General features: G+C 39.9%; 1 protein-coding gene across 4 annotated transcripts in view; it reads left to right on the plus strand.

Annotated features, from left to right (window-relative positions):
• Positions 1-23,216, plus strand: part of NELL2 (neural EGFL like 2) — a 349,420-nt gene that overhangs the window by 76,995 nt on the left and 249,209 nt on the right. The gene's annotated exons all lie outside the window — the stretch shown is intronic.

Consider the following 23,216-nt stretch of genomic DNA (forward strand, 5'->3'; position numbering starts at 1 on the left):
GTGTGTAGGTCTGCACGCAGGATCCGAACCCGTGTACCCCAGGCCACCGAAGTGGAGCATGTGAACTTAACCACTACACCATCAGGCTGGCTCCCAATTTATCTATTTTTTATTTTATAGCTGATGCTTTCTGTGTTCTGTCTGATAAATCTTTGCCTATCTCAATTTCTCAAAGATATTCTCCTGTGCTTTCTTCTAGAAGTTTTACAGTTTTTACTTTTTATATTGAGGTCTATAATGCATATTGAATTTATTTTTGTTTTTATGCTATGAGATGGAATTCAAGGATGATTTTTTTCCATATGTACGTCCAATTTTTCCAGCACGATTTATTGAAAACATTATCCTTTCCCCATTGAATTGCTTTGGTGCTTTTGTCAAAATCTATTGAATATATACATATGCCCCTGTTTCTAGACTCTCTGAGATATTCTTATACCACACTGTCCTGATTACTGTGGACTTGTCTTGAAATAAGGTAGTGGAAATCTTCCAACTTCATCCCTCCCTCCCTCCCTTTCTCCTTGCCTTCCTTCTCAGGATTGTTTTGGCTGTTGTAGGCCCTTTGCATTCTATTGAATTTGTTGGATTTGTTGCCTTCCTTTAAAGAACGCTGAGTTTTTTCTGATAGGCAGTCACTTTACTAGAGGATTCTCATTATTCTGTTGAGGCTTGGCTTTAGCATTTGTTAAGGTAGCTGTAGAGTAATGGCTACTCTAGAGCTGGAATGGTTCCCTCCTAAGGCACGGCTCCTGGGCTTGAACACTCTTGGTGTTCAGAGAGGTCCCTCCACTCTGGGTGGTTATAATGCAATGGCTTCTGTGTGACTTCTGTAATCTCTATCCAGCTCATACTCTTCAGGAGCTGTTCTAGCCAATCTATTAGAGTCTCACCCAGTGCGTGCACAGCTTAGTCATTGGCCAAGCTTGGGAAATTCACAGGGTTCTTGGGAACCCTGTGCAGATGCCTGGAGCTTATCCTCTGTACATCTCTCTTCTGTCTCTGTGCAGCAAAGACTGCTGCTCTCTCTTAGAGCTCCATCCACTTCCCTGTGCCTCAGTTTGGAAAGTGCACCTAGGCAGAAGTTTCAAGGATCACGGCCCGGTGGTGTCTGTTGTCCAATGGCTAAAAGTAGTTGCTTTCTGTATTCTAATTTTATTATTTTATATGGTAGAGGGTAAATGTGATAGCCATTGCTGCGTTATGGCTGGGACAGAAGTCTGTGCTATCATTTTGGAAAGAAAAATGTGAATAGTATTACCAGTCAATTGGATTCTTGAAGATACGTAATATTTAAAGATTTGTTCTATAGAAAGTTGAGACAAGGTACATGATATAGAAGTAAGGAATGTGAAAAGGACCATGGGGTGCACTTAAAGAAGTTCAATTATTTCTGGCAATCAGAGAGATTGTAGTAATTTTGAAATGTCATACCACAAAGCCTGCCAATTTCTGTTCTCTTCTATCCATTGTACTTTCAGCTAATAGATTTCTGAGGCATTGCCCAGTAGACACGTGTTCACTGGTCGATTTGCTTTAAACTGATGAATTTTAATAAAATTATTGTGTTTTTCCCCCAATAGGTTGTTATGCCAATGGAAAACACTACTTTCAGAATATTCTCCAGAAAAAATATCCAGCTTAGGGGTCTGCCTGCTCATAGTGTTTTGCAAAACTACTTGTTATCGCCTCACATTCAGACACGTAAACAACTGCCTTAGAAAGACATTTTCAGCATTTTGAAAGATATCTCTTTTCCATGTGTTTGACCTATTCCTGCCTTGAAAAAAAGGAGAGAAAATGAATTGCTACATTTCCTGTAGCACCTTTGACTTACTCATAGTACAATGTATTTTCAGCTAGAGATCTATAAAAATGTGGTTGAAATTTCTTTTGGTCAGGGAACCTCTATGTTTCATTGCTTACTTAGAATTTGTTAAGAGCAGATACAGGATATGGTATGCCATTTGGAAAGAAAAATAAAGAGCCTTCTGAAGGAAATACACCTCCACATCAAAGCAATAGACATGCATTTTTAACCTACTCTGGGCTAGTGTGGATTTTGACTTTTTGGTCATGGAGAGACATTGACTACTTAAAAAAAGGCTGCTCTATGAAATGACTGGGATGTTTTAGTCACTATTTCTCAGCCATGTGTATTGTATAAACCTTTTCTAAAGGAAAAAACAATTCTTGCTGACTCCTATTATGCACCTAAATTATTTGTATTATATTGTTCCTTAAATTTATGTAAATGAAAAACAAAGTATAAATTCCTTGTGCTAGTAACACTTATACAACGTTTAAATCAAAGCACATTTACAATTTAAATACAAAGCTGTAAATACAAATTAACAACATTAGTTTAATATGGTGGATAATGCTTTGCTGAAAAACTAAATTGTTGTTTACAACATAAATATGATGGTGCCTGCTAGAATGCAAGTTCTTCTAAGCCCAATTCGTGTACTGTGGGATGACTCAATTCTCTCATCATTTTGCTGTGAATACTGTAAAACCTTTCTTCTTACAGTATTCAGTGACGTAACTTGGCCATCTCTTGGCCTGAAGCCATCATTTATGTGTTATTTACCTGTATCTTTTTGCATTTGTCTGTGGCGATTACAATAGTCCTGCTGAGGTCAATGCAGTTATAAACAGAAATACCAAGGCAGTCACTGAAATTTCATCACTGTCTTCCAGAATGTGGTTTTCCAGATGTTCAAGAATGTATCAATATGAATGTTAAAAATTATTATCAAAACAAGTTGCAAAATGATACAATTCTTGTAGGTAACCTGTGGGCTCTTAGGAATGCAGCCATGCACATGCTGCTTAACAAAGAATTTTGTCGAATGGATTTGAAGAGGCAAAGATTGGATGCAGGGGGACTAGAAGACTACTGCAGCATCGGGAAGTGGGGTATGAAGGGCTTGAGGTGGAGTGGAAGTGGTGGCAATGGAAAAGAGAGTCAGTGGATGGTGACTGGTCACTAGCCCCAATATTTCAGTTTATTCAAGGATTTTATTTGTTCATTCAGTCATTCATTTCTTCATTTGGCCATTCATCCCTGGAGAGGCTGTCTTCTATGGTGACTAAATATCTGATTTTTGTCATCTGTCATTTCCTCATGGGATTGTTAAGTGAGATAAAAAATGTGAAATCTTGGTATATAATAAGTTCTCTATAAACGAGGGCTATTACTAATCCATTCACATTTATTGAGTTTTAAATTATGTCAGGAAGTGGGCTAAATTGCAATGGATAAGAGCTGAGTACTGTTTTGAAGGAGTTCACAGTGTAGTGAGGGATATTGATGTGAAATCAGGTACATATCTTGCAATACAGTAAGCCCTGCAGTGGAAAGCTCTACAGCACTCAGTGGGCTGGCACTCTGAGGAATAAATCATCACCTCTACCAACTCTAGCAGGGTCTTCAGGACTCCCTCCTGGAGTAGGGTGCTTAATGGAGCTGGAAATTGGAAAGTATTTAGGTGCTCATTTAACAGGCCAACAAGATATGGAAGGACATTCCAAGCAGAGGCACAGCACTTGCAAAGATATGGGGAGTTTAAGAGCTTGGTGTGCTTCGGGCTGCCCCGTGGGTTAGTGGTTAAGTGCGCGCGCTCCGCTACTGGCAGCCCGGGTTCGGTCTTGGGCGCACACCAACACACAACTTCTCCGGCCATGCTGAGGCCGCGTCTCACACACAGCAACTAGGAGGATGTGCAACTATGACATACAACTATCTACTGGGGCTTTGGGGAAAAAAAGGAGGAGGATTGGCAATAGATGTTAGCTCAGGGCTGGTCTTCCTCAGCAAAAAGAGGAGGATTAGCATGGATGTTAGCTCAGGGCTGATCTTCCTCATGCAAAAAAAAAAAAAAAGAGCTTGGTGCGCTTGGAGGCATGCAAGTGGTTTGGTGTAGATGGAATGCAGTGCGCATGTGAAAGAGTGGCCTGGGATGAGGTTGAAAGGGTAGTGACAATAAGACGTTGAATTCTGAGAATCAGAATGGAAACCTGACCTGTGGCATCTGTCTTGTAAGCGTGTGCCATTGTCCATGAGGGGAACTGAGACAGCCTGGGGTAAGCAGTGCATCTGAGCCCAGCTGCCAGAAAAGCAATCCAAAGCTGTGTCCCCAGGTGGCAGGCAAATGGTGTTATCATGGGCCGGAAGAGCAGAATTATTTTGGTCTTTTTCAGTGGCGTCATTATGAAAACTTTTCACCATGATCATAGCCTTGACAGCAAACTGAGGGAGTGATAGTCTTCAAGTGCAAACTTCTCTAAGTTGTGTTAGAAGTTTGAAAAAGGATTCTGGTAGCTGAAAGAGCTCTGAATTAGATTATTACAAGTACACATTTCATATTAATATCTCTGCATGGGACTGAAGGGCCCTTTTTGTAAAGCATTTTTGTTTTGATAGTATTCAAATATTTATATTATTCTTAGGATAGTGCAGGATTTTCCTGGTTAAATACTAATCCTCATGTTCTTAATCAATATTTATGAAGAGAAATCTTATGGATGCTTAAAGCATTGATCTGGGTCATTGTTACAAATAATTCTTTTTTTATGACTTATGTTGCATATCATTTGTATACAATAGATCATCTCTGTTTTCTTTTAGTACCATTTTCTTTTTCTTTACCACCATTGTCATAAGTAGTATGAAAACATAAATATAGACTCGTTTTTCTAATAATGATTATAGTCCCTTAATTTTCTTTAAAATTTTTGTTTGGACTTACCACATTACTAAAAGGGCATATAAATATTCTGCAGAAGCATAATTATTCTCTGCAATGGTAGAGAATAATCCTTCACAGATGGTATAAAGGAATAAGAGAAAAATTTTACAAAGATCATAATGAGAACAGGAAGTGATATAATATAAATTCACTCATGTGGCACAGATTGAGTGTGTGTGGAGATGTGTGGGAGATGCACAAAATTAAACCCCCTCATCACACTCTGAAAATTGCCATCTTGCAGTCATCAGGTCCTCCTCCTTCTCAGATGTTGAAACTCTGCTCCCAAAGCAGCAGAAGACAATTTCGTAGTTCAACATATTCCCACTTAGCTGATGAACTCATTTACAATTGTGGCTATTAAAAGCCGATGATGTACATGTTGAAATGACTGTTCATATCCATATCTGTTAGAGAAGTATTCTATTCTTCCTTGACTTTTCTGTCACTCATGATGTAGTAAAAAATGTAAGTATTTTAGTTTTGCTAGAATTGCTGTAGACATGGCCTGTTACCTGGCATTGAGGCTTGCCTGTTTGTTTATTCGCACACCAATTTATTCATGTACATCAATCTGAACTCTTTGAATATCGGTGTGTGTGTGTATATGTTTATGTGTGATATTAATTGGGCACTTATTATGTGCCAAGCACTGTTCTAAGTGGTTTATATACATTAATCCTGACAATGATTCTATGTACTATTATTTTTCCTGTTTTACAGATGGGAGCCAAGGTAACCAAGGCCCAGAGAGGTTAAATAACTTACGAAAGCTAGAAAACGATGGAACTGGCATAGAAACTCAGCCTACACTGACGCCAGAGTGCCCACACTTATTCAAAAAGGCTTATTCAAAATGTAGATACATTTAGGCAGTGAAGGATCGGTACTCACAATTTATATATTACCTACGTAACTCATATTGACATTACTTACAAAAACCATTTTTCGCAATTGTTCCACATGAGTAGTAGTTGCTGGTTTTTCAATATAGTCAAACAACCTAAGTGCTCTTACTGACCTTTCAAGGTATCCTCTGTTGGCATAATTTCAGACATTCTTTTTGTGCTTTGGGGAATGTCATGGTACCATATTCTAGTACCATATTTCTCAGTGGGTTTTGTTACCTTTAATAAGGGATATTTTTCATGCTGCATCTTCTAAATACTAAAGACAGGTAGAAAGATTTGAAATTGGACTCCTTGGACTTCAGTTTCTAGATAAATTAAAAAAGTGAGAGCGATAAGCTCTACGGAAAGTGGTTTGCTTATGTGTTCTTAGTGAGTCAAGGCTCCCCTGAAGTGCATTTGCAGCGTTACAATCAAGTAACCTCCCATGCAGCTTTCACAAAGGCCATTTTATTCTTGGAGCTCACATCTTTAGGAAGCTATTCTCCAGTGATTTGTGCTTCTACTTTAAGGTGGTTTTAGGATATTATAATAAAACTGGCACGATGTAAGTCCTTAATGCTGAATAGAAATCCGAATTGATTTAATGCGGACAATTTAATCCATTTTTTAGTTCTGTTAGGAACACGGCTGTTACCAAAAATGGGACAGAAAAGTCAAAGCCTTAGCCATCAGAAAACCAAAATGTAGTTATGAGTCCTCCAAATATATTTGAAAAAGTATCTGGAAGATATGAATCAACTTGTTAAGAAAAATACTTTAAATTCCTCTTCTATAGTGTTTGGTTTCAAAGGTAGCTATCCGGATGCACAGCTATGGTGATAAGGAGATGAGATGACGTAGGAAAGCGCTCAGCATGGCGCCTAGCTCATAGTAAGCAGTCACTAAATGCCAGCTGTTGTTTGCTCGTCCGGCAGCTGTAGTGTAGAGGTTAAGAGCACAGTCTGCAGTGGCTGCCTAGGCTCGAATCCTGGCACTACCACTTAGCTAGAAAACCTAAGCAGTGGTTCTCAACCAGGGACAGTTTTGTCCCCCAGGGGACATTTGGCAATGTCTAGAGACATTTTAGGTTGTCACCATTGGGATGGGGTCCTACTGGAGGCCAGGGATGCTGCTAAGCATTACGCAATACTCAGCACAGCCCCCCAAAACAAGGAATTATCTGGTCCAAAATATGAATAGTGCCAAGGTTGAGGGACCCCAGTCTAGAACAAGTAACTTCATCTCTCTGTAAGATGAGGACATGCATAGTGCCTACTTAGCTAATACAAAGAAAGCACTTAGAAAAGTGCCTCCTATTGTAAGCACTCAGTAAATGCTAGCTCTTGTTATTCATTCAACAGATATTTCTAGAAGGCTCACTGTGTGCCAGGCACTATCCTGGATGCTAGGTGTACAGTGGAAGGGGAAGCACAATAGGCCTGGTCCCTACCCTTGAGGAGCTTGCTGTTTCTGACTGCAGGGGTCACTGCAGAGGTGACCACTGCTCCTGAGGGGCAGTAGCGTCTGTCACTGTTGGGGCCACCTCATGCTCTCTATGCCTCCCTCCTGTTTTTTTTTGTTTTTGAGAAGATAGCCGGCCCCATGCCTCCCTCCTCTTAAAGTACAAGCTCCTTTTTCATCTCTTTTTAAAAACCTCTCTTTTAGACTTAGAAGAATCCACCAAAAGAAGAAAAATGTTAGCTCCAGCTTCCCTGTCACACTCACCTGAACTTCAGCGTCACAAACCTCTCACCCAATCCATGTGCAGACACTACGAGTATCTCCCATCATACTTTGAGAGTGGGGAGGTCTTTTTCATGCCACTGGCTCTCCAGTTGGAGGGTCCTCTTCACCCCAGGGCTTCTCTTCCTTCCCCACTGGCTATGGGTACCCTAGTCTTTCTTCATCAGTGCTAGATCCCTGAGTTTCTTCTATACCCTCTTCCCTTATTCCTTCAGAGCTGCCAGAAGCATCTCAACCTCCTGTTCTTGCTCCTACAGCTTAATGTGGCTCAGGGAGGGAGAATCTCCATTCCCTTTACAGGTGCTGTAGAGAGGAGACATTCTTAGGGTCCTACATGGGAAGTTTGAATGTGGTTTCACCTGGAGGCCAAGCTGTAAAGGGTGGTCTGTGTCAGCACTTTTAGGCTTAGGTAACCGAGGCCTTGTATGCCGACCACTCCCAGTTCCTGAGCCAGTTCTGACCAGGACATGGAATACATCAGGACCTCACTCCACTGGTGTGGGGGTACAACTGATTGGAATTCACTGTGACTGGTGCCTGGTGTTCCTAAGAAGAGCCCTGTGCTGCTACGTGCCTACTGAGTCATACCTTTTCCTTGTGCCCCACTGTGCTGGTCCAGTTCATATATCTGGGCTTCTGCTTTGGTTTTGTCTTAGCCCTGCAGTTCTCTGAGTAACACAGTGTCTCTGAAAAGGCAGATCACAGAACCATGATCTGTTCCTAACCACCTGTCTAGACTCCTTCCGTTTCCCCGCTCCCTCCCTCCCACAAACCTTATGCTCTAGCAATATAAAATACTCAGTCCATGAATGTACCATGCTTCTGCACACCTCCGTGCTTTGCATACTGTTTCCTGGATTTCCCAATTCAACCCAAACCTGAGTTCACCTTTACCTCTTTGACTATTAGATATTGAACTTCTCGCTCCCTTCTTCAATATCTAGTCTACAGCTTGTTCAGTTATCTCATCCCTCTATCTCATCTGCCTTCTCGATTTCTCCCTTTCCCATTGAGGTGCCAGGTATTTCTGAGTTCAGCCTACTGGATTCATGAAACCAGAATATATTGGATTTAAATCAACCACAGCATACTGTAGTAGGTTGAGTCTTCTGAGGACCTAACCATCATATATAATATTGCTTCTGTGTAAAAATGCAGACGAAAGTCTTAAAAAATGATTGACCAACACTGTTTTGGAAACAGACACATTTGTAAATTGTAGATTGACCATAGCAAAAATGTGTATGTGTGTGTATGTATACGTGCACACACACATATATACACACACATATTTACATACTGTATTTATGTTTTCTGCATTTATGTACATACTTTATGAAACAAGAGGGAAGAATGAATAATAATGCTACAAGTGGGCCGGCCCTGTGGCTTAGCGGTTAAGTGCGTGCGCTCTGCTACTGGTGGCCCGGGGTTTGGATCCCGGGCGCGCACCGACACAGCGCTTCTCCGGCCACGCTGAGGCCGCGTCCCACATACATGCAGCTAGAAGGATGTGCGACTATGACATACAACTATCTACTGGGGCTTTGGGGAAAAAAAAAGGAGGAGGATTGGCAATAGATGTTAGCTCAGAGCCGGTCTTCCTCAGCAAAAAGAGGAGGATTAGCACGGATGTTAGCTCAGGGCTGATCTTCCTCACAAAGAATAAATAAATAAATAAATAAAAATAATGCTACAAGTAAGAAATCAGAAGAAAAACAAAATTAGGGTATATTTCTCGTGAGTGAATGTCAGATTGTACAGATAAGGGAGAGAAGGTATGCAAATAGGAAATATGTGAATGAATCATTGGATGTTGGTATTTAAATAGGAAATATATTGTTGATGTTTGGGCCTAATTTCCTAAATTAGAAACAGAATTTTATCTTTCGCATATCTGTATGTAATGCAGAGCCATATCTAAATGTGGTATGAAGGTACAAATACCCATTTTATCTTCCAAATGCTAGAAAGAAAACAATTCTGTGGAAATGGAATATGAACCCAAGAGAAAGAAATATATGACTTGGAATAGCGTTCAAATAGGAAATTCTGGGGTAAAAGAAAGCAGCTTGTTTTAAACTACACTCGGATATTATGTTCATAGACTCTTAAACTCTAACAAGTTTCCTTGCCTGGACTAATGAGGTAGTTGGACCTGATAATTAGTATGGCCATGCCTCCCAGGACCTCTCCATAAACCTTCGTGCAGGATAAAGTGTGTTTACATGTGAGATTATTGGGTATTGCCTAGAGCTGTGCAGCGAGTCCAGGGTTGTAAACCTTGAGAATTAGGAGGGGAGGGGAATGACCTATCCTTACCCAGCCAAGATAGGTGTGTTGTTTTATCCTCCAAACCTTGAAAAGGGAAATTAATTCAACTCTGTTCAACAAGTATTTATTGAACTCCTTCTCTCTGTCTTGGACTAGAATTGCTGAGTTATTGGGATAAAGGAGAAGTATAATGTACAGTTCTTGCCCTCAAGGAGATTAAAATCAGTCTTTCTAAGGATATAAGACTGGTATATAAAGCAATTAGATCTGAAACAGAGAAAGATATAAGGGAGCACAAAGTGCCACACTGAAAAATAGTGAAAATGCATGGTAAACAATCAGAGCTATGGGCTATCATGAAAGGAAAAGAATTGTCAAGAAGGTCGGAATTGACATGCTAAATCCTGGTTGCATTATAATTCCAGGATTATTGTGATGCCCAGTTCTCCTCTGCTTTAAAGAGTGTAAAATATAGTGAAGAAATTATCTGTAGGCCACTGTGTAGACTTTTTGCCTGATTCGTTTTTTAAAAGCTAATCTTGCATAGCAAAAGAAAAAAAACAAGAACACTAATTTAGGTGTTCTGAACGTTCTCTGCAGGTCAACACACAGCTATCCCCCAAACTGATGCTGAAGCTGAGATAAGACAAGTCCAATGCTTTCATTTGGCTCTGGAAGGTGTTTCTGGCCATTCAATTAGAAATTATTTTCTATGACATTCTAGAAATTTATATTTCTAAGAAAATACTCAACCCACACTATAATCATCTGAGGGGAAAGTTTTGAACCTGCCATTAACTGATGCCCTCTGTTATTCCTTTTTCTAGGGACATGCTCATCTCAGAATTCTACAAAGGACTAATTTCTTTTCATAAATCTAGGATCCCGTGCAGACTTGCCAATTCAGATTCCAAGGGGAAAGGAGAGAGTCTTTGGTCTTAGTACCTAACAATATAAAACACTGTTGTAAATTTTTTGGTATGTATATTAAACTAGGTGGCAATGCAAAGTAGTATTTGAAGGCAAAATAAATCTGTAACCTTTACTTAGTTATTTGAGCAGACAACAATACATTGTTATGAAAAGGCGTAGAAGGAGGCGGCGAAGTCATCAAAGAACAAAACAATTGGCCACACTTCTTGTTTTCTACGTGGACTGCGCCAAAAAAGAGAATTACAGAATTGATCCCTGCTCTTGGAAAGCATCATAGAACGAGAGAAGATAGGATATGCCTCCAAATATACACATCAACAGCAGTGATGATAGCAAGTTAACAGGGAGTATTTACCTCCTTCCTTTTCTGCTTAGGTAGCATCTAGATTTGCTCTAAGCCTCTTAGAGCTGAAACATTGTTTCAGTCTTCCTTTCTAGACATACACATAACTAACTAAAGATATAAAAGAATTACTCTTTATTTAGGGGAAATTATATCTATATTTGTTGCTTCCAGGGGTAAACTATGGCTCTATGGACCAAATTTGGGGCCTATTTTTATATGACCCCTTGAACTAAGAACGGTTTTTACTTTTTTTTTTTTTGTGAGGAAGATCAGCCCTGTGCTAACATCTGCCAATCCTCCTCTTTTTTTGCTGAGGAAGACTGGCCCTGGGGTAACATCCGTGCCCATCTTCCTCCACTTTATATGGGACGCCGCCACAGCATGGCTTGCCAAGCGGTGCGTTGGTGCGCGCCCGGGATCCGAACTGGCGAACCCCAGGTCGCCGCAGCGGAGCGCTCACACTTAACCGCTTGCACCACCGGGCCGGCCCGCTTTTTACATTTTTAAATGATTATAAAATAAATAAATAACAAGAAAAGAATATGCAACAGAGATGTATGTGGCCTGCAAAGCCCAAAATATTTACTTTCTGGCCTTATACAGAAAATTTTGCTGATCCTTGTTTTAAAGAATGATGCCCAGGGGAACATCTGAATGAGTCATAGGAAACTTGGGGAGTGGACTTAGGGAATAGGCTAAGCTCCTGTAGCAAGGAGGCCCAAATGCAGTGCTCAAATAAGAAAGAAGTTTATTTCTCTCTCACGTAACCATCTAGAGGTAGGCAGGTGGTTCCAGGGGCGATGGGTAGCTCTGCCGCGTGAGGTTATTCAAGGCCCCAGCGCCCTTGTCCTCATTGAAGCGCTTGGCTTCCTACCACCATATCCCTATTCCAGTCTGACGGAAAGGAGAGTGGGGGCAGTCAGTTTCCTTTTTAATAAGAAAATCTGGATTGTAGCACATAGCACTTCTACTCACATCCTAATTACCAGAGCTTAAGTCACCTGGCCACTTTAGCTCTGGGAGCTAGGGAATGTAATTTCTAGCTGGACAGCCAGGTGCCCAGGTAAAAGTAGGGAGTTTTATTACTAAAAAGAAGAAAAGAATTATTGCTATTGGGCTGGCCCGGTGGCTTAGCGGTTAAGTGCGCGTGCTCCGCTACTGGCGGCCCGGGTTCGGATCCCGGGCGCGCACCGATGCACTGCTTCTCCGGCCATGCTGAGGCCGTGTCCCATATACAGCAACTAGAAGGACGTGCAACTATGATGTACAACTATCTACTGGGGGCTTTGGGGAAAAAAAGGAGGAGAATTGGCAATAGATGTTAGCTCAGAGCCGGTCTTCCTCAGCAAAAAAACAGAGGAGGATGTGCTAATCCAGCCGTGCTAGGCTGTTAGCTCAGGGCTGATCTCCCTCACAAAAAAAAAAAAAGAATTATTGCTATTGGAGGACAACTGGTGGTCTCTGCCACAAAGAGGTAGACAGTTCCTAGTACTGGATTATTCCTGATCTTCATGGCTGAATGCCCAGCACATAGCAAGTGCTTAGCATATATTTGTTGAATTAATTAAGGTGAGCAGAAAACTGGAGGCAATCCTTAGCCCAGGAAGGGGCACTTAAAGAGAAATCCAAGGCTTGAAATGGGAGAGACACAAGCTTGGTGGAATTAGCTGTAAGGCTCCCGGGAAGGGATAAATCAGTAGCGGAGGTTATATACCTTCTAAAAAGGTGAAGTCCAGAGATTAGCTTAGACAAGAAGTAAATTTTCTGTGCTTTATCCAGGGTTAGTATAGCATTTAAATAGTGAATTTAATTTAGAAAAACTCATAGGGGTGGGAAAAACTCCAAGAGGATAGTAAGATGGAGTGGAGGCAGGGTGTGAGGGTGAGTGGGAGTTGAGGGTGTATCCAGTCTGGTAAATGGGGCAAGTCCAGTAGCCCCACAGTTCAAAGTCAGGCAGGCATCATTTGACGGATTTAGCATTCTGACGCTTTTTAGTAGGATCCATCCATTCCTGAGGGACAGCAGAGAGAATTGGCAAGATCCTGACAGCGCATCAGAGCCTCAACCAAGCAGATGGATGTGCGGGGCAGAGTTTCGAGTTCTAGGCTGAGAAACTGAAGCAGCAGCTCAACTTTGTAGATTGGGCCAACATAGTGGGGCTGGGAAATGATTTATTTTAGAGGCTGCACAAATTCTCAGAACTCTTTTTTGTTGAATCTCTGAGCAGCAAGACTTAATTCTGAGCCCCCACTTCTGATTTTCTGACATCATTATTATAACTGGCTCAGATAATTTGATTATTATAATTAAAGAAGGATAAAAGCAGAACAAACTCCCAAAATTGATGTCTCAGGTCAAATTGGCCTATTAGGTGGAAGATGAAATTGTGCATTTCAGCACTTCAGCTCTGCATAATTGGTGGGGCACCATGTATTATCTCTTTGGCTATTCAGCAAAGATTCTGTTAGAATCTGCTTGTGCAATCTGAGGTTGCACAGTTTATAACCTTCACATTTTATAGATGTAAAACTATATTATAGGTCCCTATTCCTTATTCTTGTCAATTAATAGGTATCAATCAAATGTTAAAGATACGTAGTAGAAATCTCACCTTGATCTTGTTATTCTTTCTTCTTCATTTTTTTTTTTTTTTGTGAGGAAGATTGTCCCTGAGCTAACATCTGTTGCCAATCTTCCTCTTTTTGCTTGAGAAAGTTTGTCCCTGAGCTAACACCTGTACCAGTCTGCCTCTATTTTGTATGGGAGTTGCTGCCACAGCATGGCTGACGAGTGGTATAGATCCACACCTGGGATTCAAACCCGAGAACCCAGGCCGCTGAAGCAGAGCACATGAACTTAACCACTATGCCACCGAGCTGGCCCCATGCTTTCTTCTTTTTACACTAATAATTCTACTAAAGCCAAAACACCAGCACACCTGTGGATAAAAAGATAGCCAGGTTTTGAATAGAGATTTTTTTTCTCTCTCTTCTCAGGCACTGTATGATTATTTGATCAGACCTCAAAGAAAATAAAGGAATGACTTGATTCAGTTTTCACTTAAAAAAATAAGTTTACATGCATTTCTCTTTGGCACTTATAGTTACTCTCTTAATAGATGAACACTTTACAAAGAGTAATCATATGTCTATTTAAGATATAGCTAGGTAATATATATGGGATAATTTACAAGAGAGAAAAATTACCTAATTCATAAATTTATACACTTGACTGTTAAGGTGAGTAATTTGTTGATTTAAGCAATACCTCCTACGCCAATAGCTGGTGTCAGTATGTAAAGGGGCACTTGGGCCTTTTCATCGACTGTTAAAGGTAAGATCAGTGAAAACTCAAGTTTTTTTCTTTTTTTTTAAAGAAATTCAAACATTTCGTTTATTCAAGTTTTCAATGACTGTAGTCAAAAGCAGAAGTATGTTCTGTAAGTTATGATAGTTCATGAATTTAATTTTCCGTATGTATTTGAGACATTGGCTCCTGATATTAGCTGTCAAATTGTATGCACTCAGTTTGGGTTCAGTTTGATGTGGTATTTTGGATTGGTCTAATTTCAAGTTCTGCAAATTACTGATTCTTAAATCTGCTACGTGTGTTCAAATGATGTTGTTGAGACTCCTCTCTACAAGTAATGAGGCAGGATCAGCAGAGGAATGCAACCAGTCTATTAAACTTGTGAATGACATCATCACCATCGTCATTGTCATTGTCATCGTCAATCATCATCGTCCCTTTTATTTGCTTAATATTTCTGCCTATTTGGCTTTGTTCTTGAGCATTATTGCAGTTGGGAGAAGAGATGATAGAGAGGAACACTATTTTGGTTCGTTTACCCTCTTAGTTTTGCTGGTAACAAAACAGCTGGTAACTTCGCTGGTGAGGTTCTGAGGGCCTGCTAAACACTAGCCAAAAGCTGCTTATAAACTCAAGTGCCAATTTTAATTTTAATCTACAATGAGGATTATAACAGTTAATTAAACCAGAATACTCATCTGGTTGATCGCTACTGCTCTCTGTAAAGGAAAATGTACCTAGGAAGCCAAATTATTATCAGAAAGTTACTTGTTAGCATGGAATCAAAACAAACAAAATGGAATAATCTTAATAACTTGTATTATATCTATATATAAAATTTTAATACTTTATTTTAAGCTCCAAATGATAGAGATGTTTTATTGTTTGTAGCCCCCCTACATTCTGACTGCATTTTGTTCTACTTTATTTTTTTTTATTTTATTTTATTTTTGTGAGGAGGACTAGCCCTGAGCTAACATCCGGGGCCAATCCTCCCCTTTTTTCTTGAGGAAGAGTGGCCCTGAGCTAACATCCGTGCCCATCTTCCTCTACTTCACATGGGACGCCGCCACAGCATGGCTTACCAAGTGGTGTGTCGGTGCGCGCCCGGGATCCGAACCTGCGAACCCCGGGCCGCCAAAGTGGAGCGCGCGCACCCAACTGCTTGTGCCACCAGGCTGGCCCCTGTTCTACTTTATTAAAGAAAATTCCAACATGTGAATCATAAATGATTTGCTTAAAGTCAACCAGTTAGTTGCTAAATCCAGGAGTAGAACCTGTTACTTGTTTTTGTTTCTTTGAATGGTTGGTTAATGCTTATGTTTCTGATTATATTTATATTTTTATGTGGTTGAATATTTACAACATTGAGCCAACAAACATTTTTGTAAATAATACATGAAGATTCATATGTTTATTGTGCATTGAATCAAATTATAATTAGCTATAGATTTGAAAGAAACTTTCAAGATTGTTTTGGGGTTTAATGGGAATAAAATGTAGAAGGGAAATTTCCAAGTCGACTTTCCACGAGTATGTCCTTGCACTCCCTTAACCTAGTGATGTAAAGGGCATATAGATGTCTAAAAGGTGAGGATGTCGCATCATTAGATATGGGTTTTCTCCATGAAAAAGTTGTGGATTACTCATACATTTTGCCCAGTAACTTTTTAAGAAGAATTATTTGAAAATTACCTTTTTAAAAAGCTTTTGGTTTTAAAATTTAGTGCAGTTTATGTCTCAATAGTGTAGAGTATCTAGCTGAGAAATTATATGATATGAATAGTTTTGTAGATTTGAAAAGCCTAAATTTATCCAAAGATCGAGAGAAATGTATTTATTTATCTTCAGAATATACTTTTATAAAAATTAACTTAAAATGAGGGTTTATCTACTCTCCAGAGTACACCACCATTGTGTTGGTAGGGCACTATCTTGTAATAATAGGAAGCACATTGGCCTGGGTTGGGATCCTGGTTCTCCTACATGAATTTGGTGGGTTCACTCAATTATTTTCATGATTGCTTTTGTCAGTTCTGTTGGAGGAGGTCGTTGAGAGGACATGACCATGAGTTGACCCTTGAGCTGGGCCTGGGCAATTGGAGGCTTCTTGCCTCCTCGCCTGTCCTTGGAATGTACCTTCTGCCCACTGTTCCCACAGTGGGAGGTGTTTTCAAGGATGCAGCCTTGAGAAGCAAGGTGTTGTTGAGACCGTCTGCACGGTATACATGACTGAACCCAGTTAAGGCCTCTATATAAATTTTTAAGATTCTGGCGGACATGGGTGGAGATCTGCTTGTCTTGTAGCTGCCCAAGAGAAGCCTTGTATGTAAGTTCTCTTGCTTATTTAACCCGCCACCTACCAGTCTGGAATGGTCTGCCTCTTTCTTTGATCTCTCCTTGTCCTTCGTGTACAGGGCCAATTTCAGATTTTACCCAGGAAGCTTCTGAGGTTTCAAACCAACAATTTTCTAATATAGTAAGTTCATAGAAATGAGCTCTGATTTTGAGCTGCTAATGGTGATAATTGCAAGTGTGTTGGCTTCACTATGCCTCTCTTTCCATCTTTCCTCATCTGTGATTTCTATTACTATGGAGCTAATAATCCCATTTATTCAAAGTTACCGTGAGGCTTAAATGAGATTGTTCATGCTTAAGGACTTTGCAAACTGCATCTATAGTGTTAATAAAATTTTAATGGCTTTTAAAATTGTTACTATTATTTTGCCCTGAAAGTTTGCACTATAAAGGCATGGATATATTGAAGGGAGAGTAAGAGCAATGGACAGTAATTACGATAATAGTTCTAACTTCATATATTGCTAACCTGAATTTCGAAGACAATAACCTTTCATAGTTAGAGACTTTTCCAAAAGGGTAATTTGATGAATTTTGGAACATTCTAAGTCAACCATTCTATGCCTGAGATTAGACTGTTTTTATAATTGAATTTGCACATGGTATTTTTATTGGTCTGGTTATGTGGGGGAAAATCAATTTATGTTTCTACACACTGCAGATGAGACAGAGACCTGTCAATGGGTAAAGACTCATTTGATTCATGTTGCCAACTGTAGTGATGCAGTTGCAGTGCAAAAGAAGAAAATAATTCTTACTGATTTCTTTGTTATTGGAAGATGGACAAATCCCTTCTCTTTACTTTTACTACTAATGCACTAAAAATACTTAGAGAAGCTCCAGTCTGACTCTCGTCTTCAGTAAACACCCATATTTACTACATAATTGCATTAAGCTACAGCCTATTTTAGAAATAAACCAGTCTCTCTCTCGCTCTCCTTTTTCCTCTTAACTATGTATGTGGAGAATACATAGCACATTGTTTAAATCCCTAGAAATTGTTACTGCATCCACATATGAACTCATAACCCCATCTTGGTAGTCCCGTGACTAAAAATGAATATTTTGATGTAATTGTTTCTGAGCTGCTTCGTTATTTATTAATAACGGCTTTAAACTGCTACTAGTTGTTTTCTTAGTGGGATTTTTAGGCTTTTCACATAATAAAAATGGAAATGCTAAAACAAACTTTTGTTTTAAACTCAAGTGGTTCCCTAATTAAAAAGACCTAATAAAGCATGGGCGTGTTGATGGGTTTTTCTGTAGGGCTGAGTAGTAGTGTTTAAAGGTCCGTTTTCTCAGCCTGGTTTTCTCTGAAGAGGCAATTCAAGTGATCTTTGGCAGCTCCTCTTTGAAGAGAAATTCAGTTTAATTTTGTCTATAAGGGAATAATCATTCTTAGTTCTCTAGAAACAGAGAGTGGTAGGCAGGATTTTGTCTTAAGGATAATTCGATTGCCAAAAACTTTTATGTCAGTTTTCAAATGGGGAAACTGATATTTTGTGGCTGAGTTTGGGTTAGTAAGAATAAAAGGAAGCTCAGACAATCCCCACAAGGGTATTATGGCTTTTGGTAGTTTCAGTGGGTTCCGTAGTCTCGTTACTTGTGAGAGTGATGACAATAAGTATCATAATCCCAATAGCCAGCACATGGTGTTTACCACATGCCAAACACAGCTAAGAATCTGCGTAGCTGGCATTGGAGCCTCATTCTGGCTTCAGAGTTTGTTCTTATAACCATCACACTTTATTTTGGTTAGGAACCAAACATAGGCTTTGTTGAGAAATTGCTTAATACATACCTGAATTAAATGATTAATTCCAAAAACTGAAATGATAACAAAAATAAAGTAACATTAATTCTCACGTAGTGGTTTCTTTAACTTGATTTTCTCGTGAGTATAGGAATTGGATCATATAGTAATAATCACCGAAACTCAGAAGTCTCTCTGAACATTCTATAATCCTTGAGATGAAAATAGAAGGCAGAAATGCTAATTTTATAAATTGGGAAACAGAAATGCAAATGGGGGAAGTGACCTTTCTTAAAATCACTACTCTAGTCACTTAAGGAACTAAAAATGTTATCTTACATAATTACTTTTTTCTGTATTATGTTCTGTGTTGGTGCTCTCTTTTTTGCACTTTTGTTTGTGAGTGGCAGTTAAGCATGGATAAAAGACGCCATGTTCAGGAGACAGTGCAATTTAGTGGAAAGAATATTGGACCAGAAATTGCCATCCCATTACACCTCTAATTTGCTGGGTGCCTTTGGGTGAACCATGCGATTGTTCCTTGGGTTGTTTTACTCACTGGAAAAGGAACCAGTGATAGTTGCCCCTGTTAAGTTTCCAGGGCTTTGTGAAAGCAAAATGGAATGTGGGTTGAAAGGAGAAAAGTATATTATACGTTTTTGAAGGATGAAGTTTGTATAGTATCCGATGTGCAGCATTATGTGCGTGTGTGTGTATGAATATATATATAAAGTTATATGTGTTGTTCCTGGTGTGCTACAGATTTAGTGTTTCTATGGTCCATCCTTTCCTCCTCCTCTCATTCCTGTGATTCCCATGATTTTCTCAGGCACTCTTATGACTTTAGATACCATATTCTGATGACTTCTGAATTTATATTGCCAACCTTGACCTCTCTCTCGAGATCAAATTCTGTAGTGCCAGCCTCCTCCTGGACACTTCCACATGCATGTCCCATAGCACCTCAAAATTACCATTTCTAAAACGGAAATCCATCTGAGTACCGTCGTGCTTCTACTGCATTTCCTTTCATTCTGTCTCTCAAGCTAGAAACTTTGGATTCAATGGGATTCAATTTTCTCTCTTTCTTTTATCTTTTGTGTGTTATATCAGTAAGCAAATTCTTTAGATTCTACTTTCTAAATATCTATTGAATTTTACCCCTCCTGTTTATTCTGATGCTACTCACAAGAGTTCATGCCTTCATCAAGTCCTTTCTGGACTCAGGTATAATGAATTCTTGAAAATATGTTTGTAAGGGGAACAAGAGATTTAAATATTATTAGGGTGACGTAAGGGTTGATGGGAGATGGTGTTCTGTTGACAGAAAGCTGAAAATTATGTTGCAGTCATGACTTATATTTCTCTCTGTCACATCCAGGTAACTTAAAAATCTTCACCTTTGACCTGGGGCCCTGGGTTGGGGGTGCCAGGTGAGGAGACCATCCTGAGGCCATGGTAAGTCAGGCCGGGTTTTCTTCCTCCCACCGGCCTTCCACGTTGCCCCTCACTGCATCACAGGTGGAAAGTTCATGCAAGCCCCAATTTTTAAACCACTGTGCAATGAACTTGGTTAATCAGGATTAAAAAAAAGAATATTATTTTACCTGTCACTACAACATGAGCTGAATGGGGCTTCTGCTGTCCATGTTCGTGCTGGAGGGTCCCTCCTTCATGTAAGTCACCCTACATTCATAGAGGGAGCAAAACAGGAAGATAAGGGGATGAGAGGAGAGGGTGGACAGGGTGAGAGATCCTGTCCTGAATTGTGACCCTGCATGAGTGAATAAGCTTCAAGTCTAAGCCTGATGGAGACCCCATAAGACCCACCTACTACTCTGGTGGGGTGGAGGATGGTTCTGCTCTGCAGGTCTCCTTAAGCACTTCCTTAAGTATCCCAATGCAAATATCTCCGTTGGTGTTTGCTTGGGCCTACCCTCATCAACATGTCTGACAAGCAGTGCAAAGCCCAGTAGCTCTGTATCACCATTGCTGGTCAAAGCCAAGAAAATCAGTTTGACTTGGGAAAGGTAGTTTAGGGATGTGAAAATGTGGTGTTTAAAATATGTGAAATCTAACATAAAAGTCAATGATCACCTGAATTGCCAAAGCTTCTTAAGTGTTCTCTCAGTATTCATTTTTCTTCCTTCTTAGATAACCTTCACATGGCCACCAAAGAAATGTTTCCAGAATGCAGATGGATCAATTTTTAAAACAGCTTTCCTTCACCTCCAGTTTCCTTCACCATGTTTTCAACCATGATGACTTACATTTTTACTAATGATACTCAAATGTAATTCATTCTTTTAGATCCTTCTTGCTTTCATCTTCAGGTCAATCTTCATGTGTCATTTCATCTGAAAACAAAACAAACAAACCAACCAACCAACCACAAAAATAATACAACCTCTCAACTCTCCCTGCAAATCTGACTCCAGAAACAGTGGAGAATAATGTAAAGATTTAGTGAAGGTTTTCTACACATAGCAAACAGCAAAACTTCCTAAAAATCCTCTTTAAAGCATCTCTTCTCTAAACTTCCACCTTGTAAGGCAGCTGCCACCCATTTCTAAATTCCTCTTCTCTCACTATAAGAGCTCAAGCTCTCTGGGCTGCACCGTTGGATATCTCTGTGGGTCTGATCATCATTTCTGTATTCAGGGTAGTCCTTTCTCCATTGCTCTCGTTTGCATCCCCATCTATCATCCTGCTCAGCAAGGCGAAGGGCGCTGCTGAAGCTCCACCTGCCTGAAAAGGGGGGAAGCATAATAAATATTTATAATTTAATTTTAATTTGTTTTTATCTATCAAATTTAAATGAAGTAATGCAGTTTGTGAATGATTCCCTTGTATATAAAGTAGAATGGATTAAAAGTTAACACTAGATGAATTATTCGCACCGAATGACATTTTGTATGCCTCCTTGAGGAAGCAGAAAGTTTTGGAGCTAGGCGGAATTGTGTGGAATCCCCTCTGCAGCCTGTCTTATCCCTGATGGAACCTGGGGAGAAACTATTACGTTGACCGTGGCAGAAATTGCAGATTATTGTTATGCTTTTGAGTTGTGAATATTGAGGAAGTTTCTTTTTGGAAACAAGAAAGTTTCTTTTTTTCTAAAACTTTGAACAAATATCCTGGGCTTGACTTCACTGCCCTGGATGAGGTGTCTGTTCCTGAATCAATTACTGGGAACAGGGATAGGTGATGCTCTGATTGGTCAGGGTACTTCTAGCACAGAGGAGGTCATGGGTTAAGAGTGGAGAGGGATCATTTTTCGGTGGTAGATAAAAGGTGTTTTTATTTATTTTTTTACCAAGAGGGTAAGTTGATGTCCATTACGTTGGCACACAATGTCCTGCCTCTCTGGTCCAGCTTTCCCGCCCAGCTCCATCTCGTAATGGCTGCTGTTCACTGCTTCAGTCATGTCATGCCCTTTCACACCGCTCTGCTTTTTCGTAAGCTATTTCTATAACTAAAGTGCTTTTCCCTCTCTTCTCTACCTGGTGAACTCCTGATCAGATGCCGTCTGTTTTGTGAGATCTGCCTCCAGATGATGTTGGCTCCTTTTCCCTCTGTGATCCAGCAGCACCTTGTACCTACGTGTATGACAGCACTTCTTTCATTGTATTAGGATTATTTGTCCCTTCCTGTGTTTTATGGGTATCTTGAGGGCTTCTCTGTGTCTTTGCATTCCCAGTGATGGACACAGGCCCAGTAATTACATTTTTATTCCATAAATTTGTGGGGCTAGAAAGGTGGGGAACTTTGGGTTAATCCTGTAATCTCTGTTTCATCGAGGTTGTGGTTCTCAACGACATTTGTGCTGCACTGCTCCCAAGGGAATGCTTGGCAATGTGTGGGAGAACTTTGGGTTGTCACAAGGACTGGGCGTTGGATACCACCGGCATTCATTGGGCCCAGGACCCAGGGGTGCTAAATGTTCTGCAGTGCATGGGACAGTCTCGCACAAGGCAGAATTGTTCTCTTCAAGGGCCAGTAGGTTCCTCATTGAGAAATACTTACCTAACCTACCTAGTCTAAAGCATAGAGAAGAGGACAATGATTTGATAACAGAGTCTGTATTTCTGGCTCCCATCATCCCTTTGCACACACTGTGAATAGGAGAGCCTTATGCTCAGTTAGCAGACAGCTTGAATGATAGGTTTTTCCTATCCACTAAATCCGTTTCTCTCCCTGTCTGTTTCCTCCATATCTTAGTGCAAGACTAAACCAGGTGGAAATGTAAGGTAAAAGTTTCTGCTTTCCCAGGCAAATCTCCCTTGGCTAGGCTTTCTCTAAGCCTGGGGAGAGGGACATGGAAATTAAGTTCTATGTATTTCTTTCAACAAATATGGTAAGATAATTTGATCTTAATGTTTCATCCACTTCACAGAAGGCTGAGAGTGACTAATTTCAATGATCTTTTAAAAAATCTATTTATAGCAAGCCTTCTGGCTAAAGACATCAATGTGGAGGTTGGCACATAGATTTAAATCCAATTTTCTCTCATGAGGTGTCAGAAAAACTAAATGACTCTATCGTGGTCTTTTAGGTCCTATTCTAGGAGCTATATCTTTTTGTTCATTGTTGACACCGACGTGGCTATGGTATTTAGGATATAGGAAGTATGTAAGGAGAAAACTTGGGAACACACTTCTTTAAATAGGGTTCATTTGATTTTTTTGCCTCAAAGATAACATTTTTGAAAAAAGATTCCTGAGAGACAAGTTCAGTATTTCTTGTGGTTTTACTGTCGTGTGTTATATGTAGCATAAAGTCTTGCTGAAAAAATTTACCAGGAGAGTCTGAAACTTGGTATTTATCAGTTATTACTTGATAATGTTTTTAGGAAAATG

Source organism: Diceros bicornis, chromosome 17, assembly GCF_020826845.1.
Source record: "Diceros bicornis minor isolate mBicDic1 chromosome 17, mDicBic1.mat.cur, whole genome shotgun sequence".
NCBI lineage: Eukaryota > Metazoa > Chordata > Mammalia > Perissodactyla > Rhinocerotidae > Diceros > Diceros bicornis.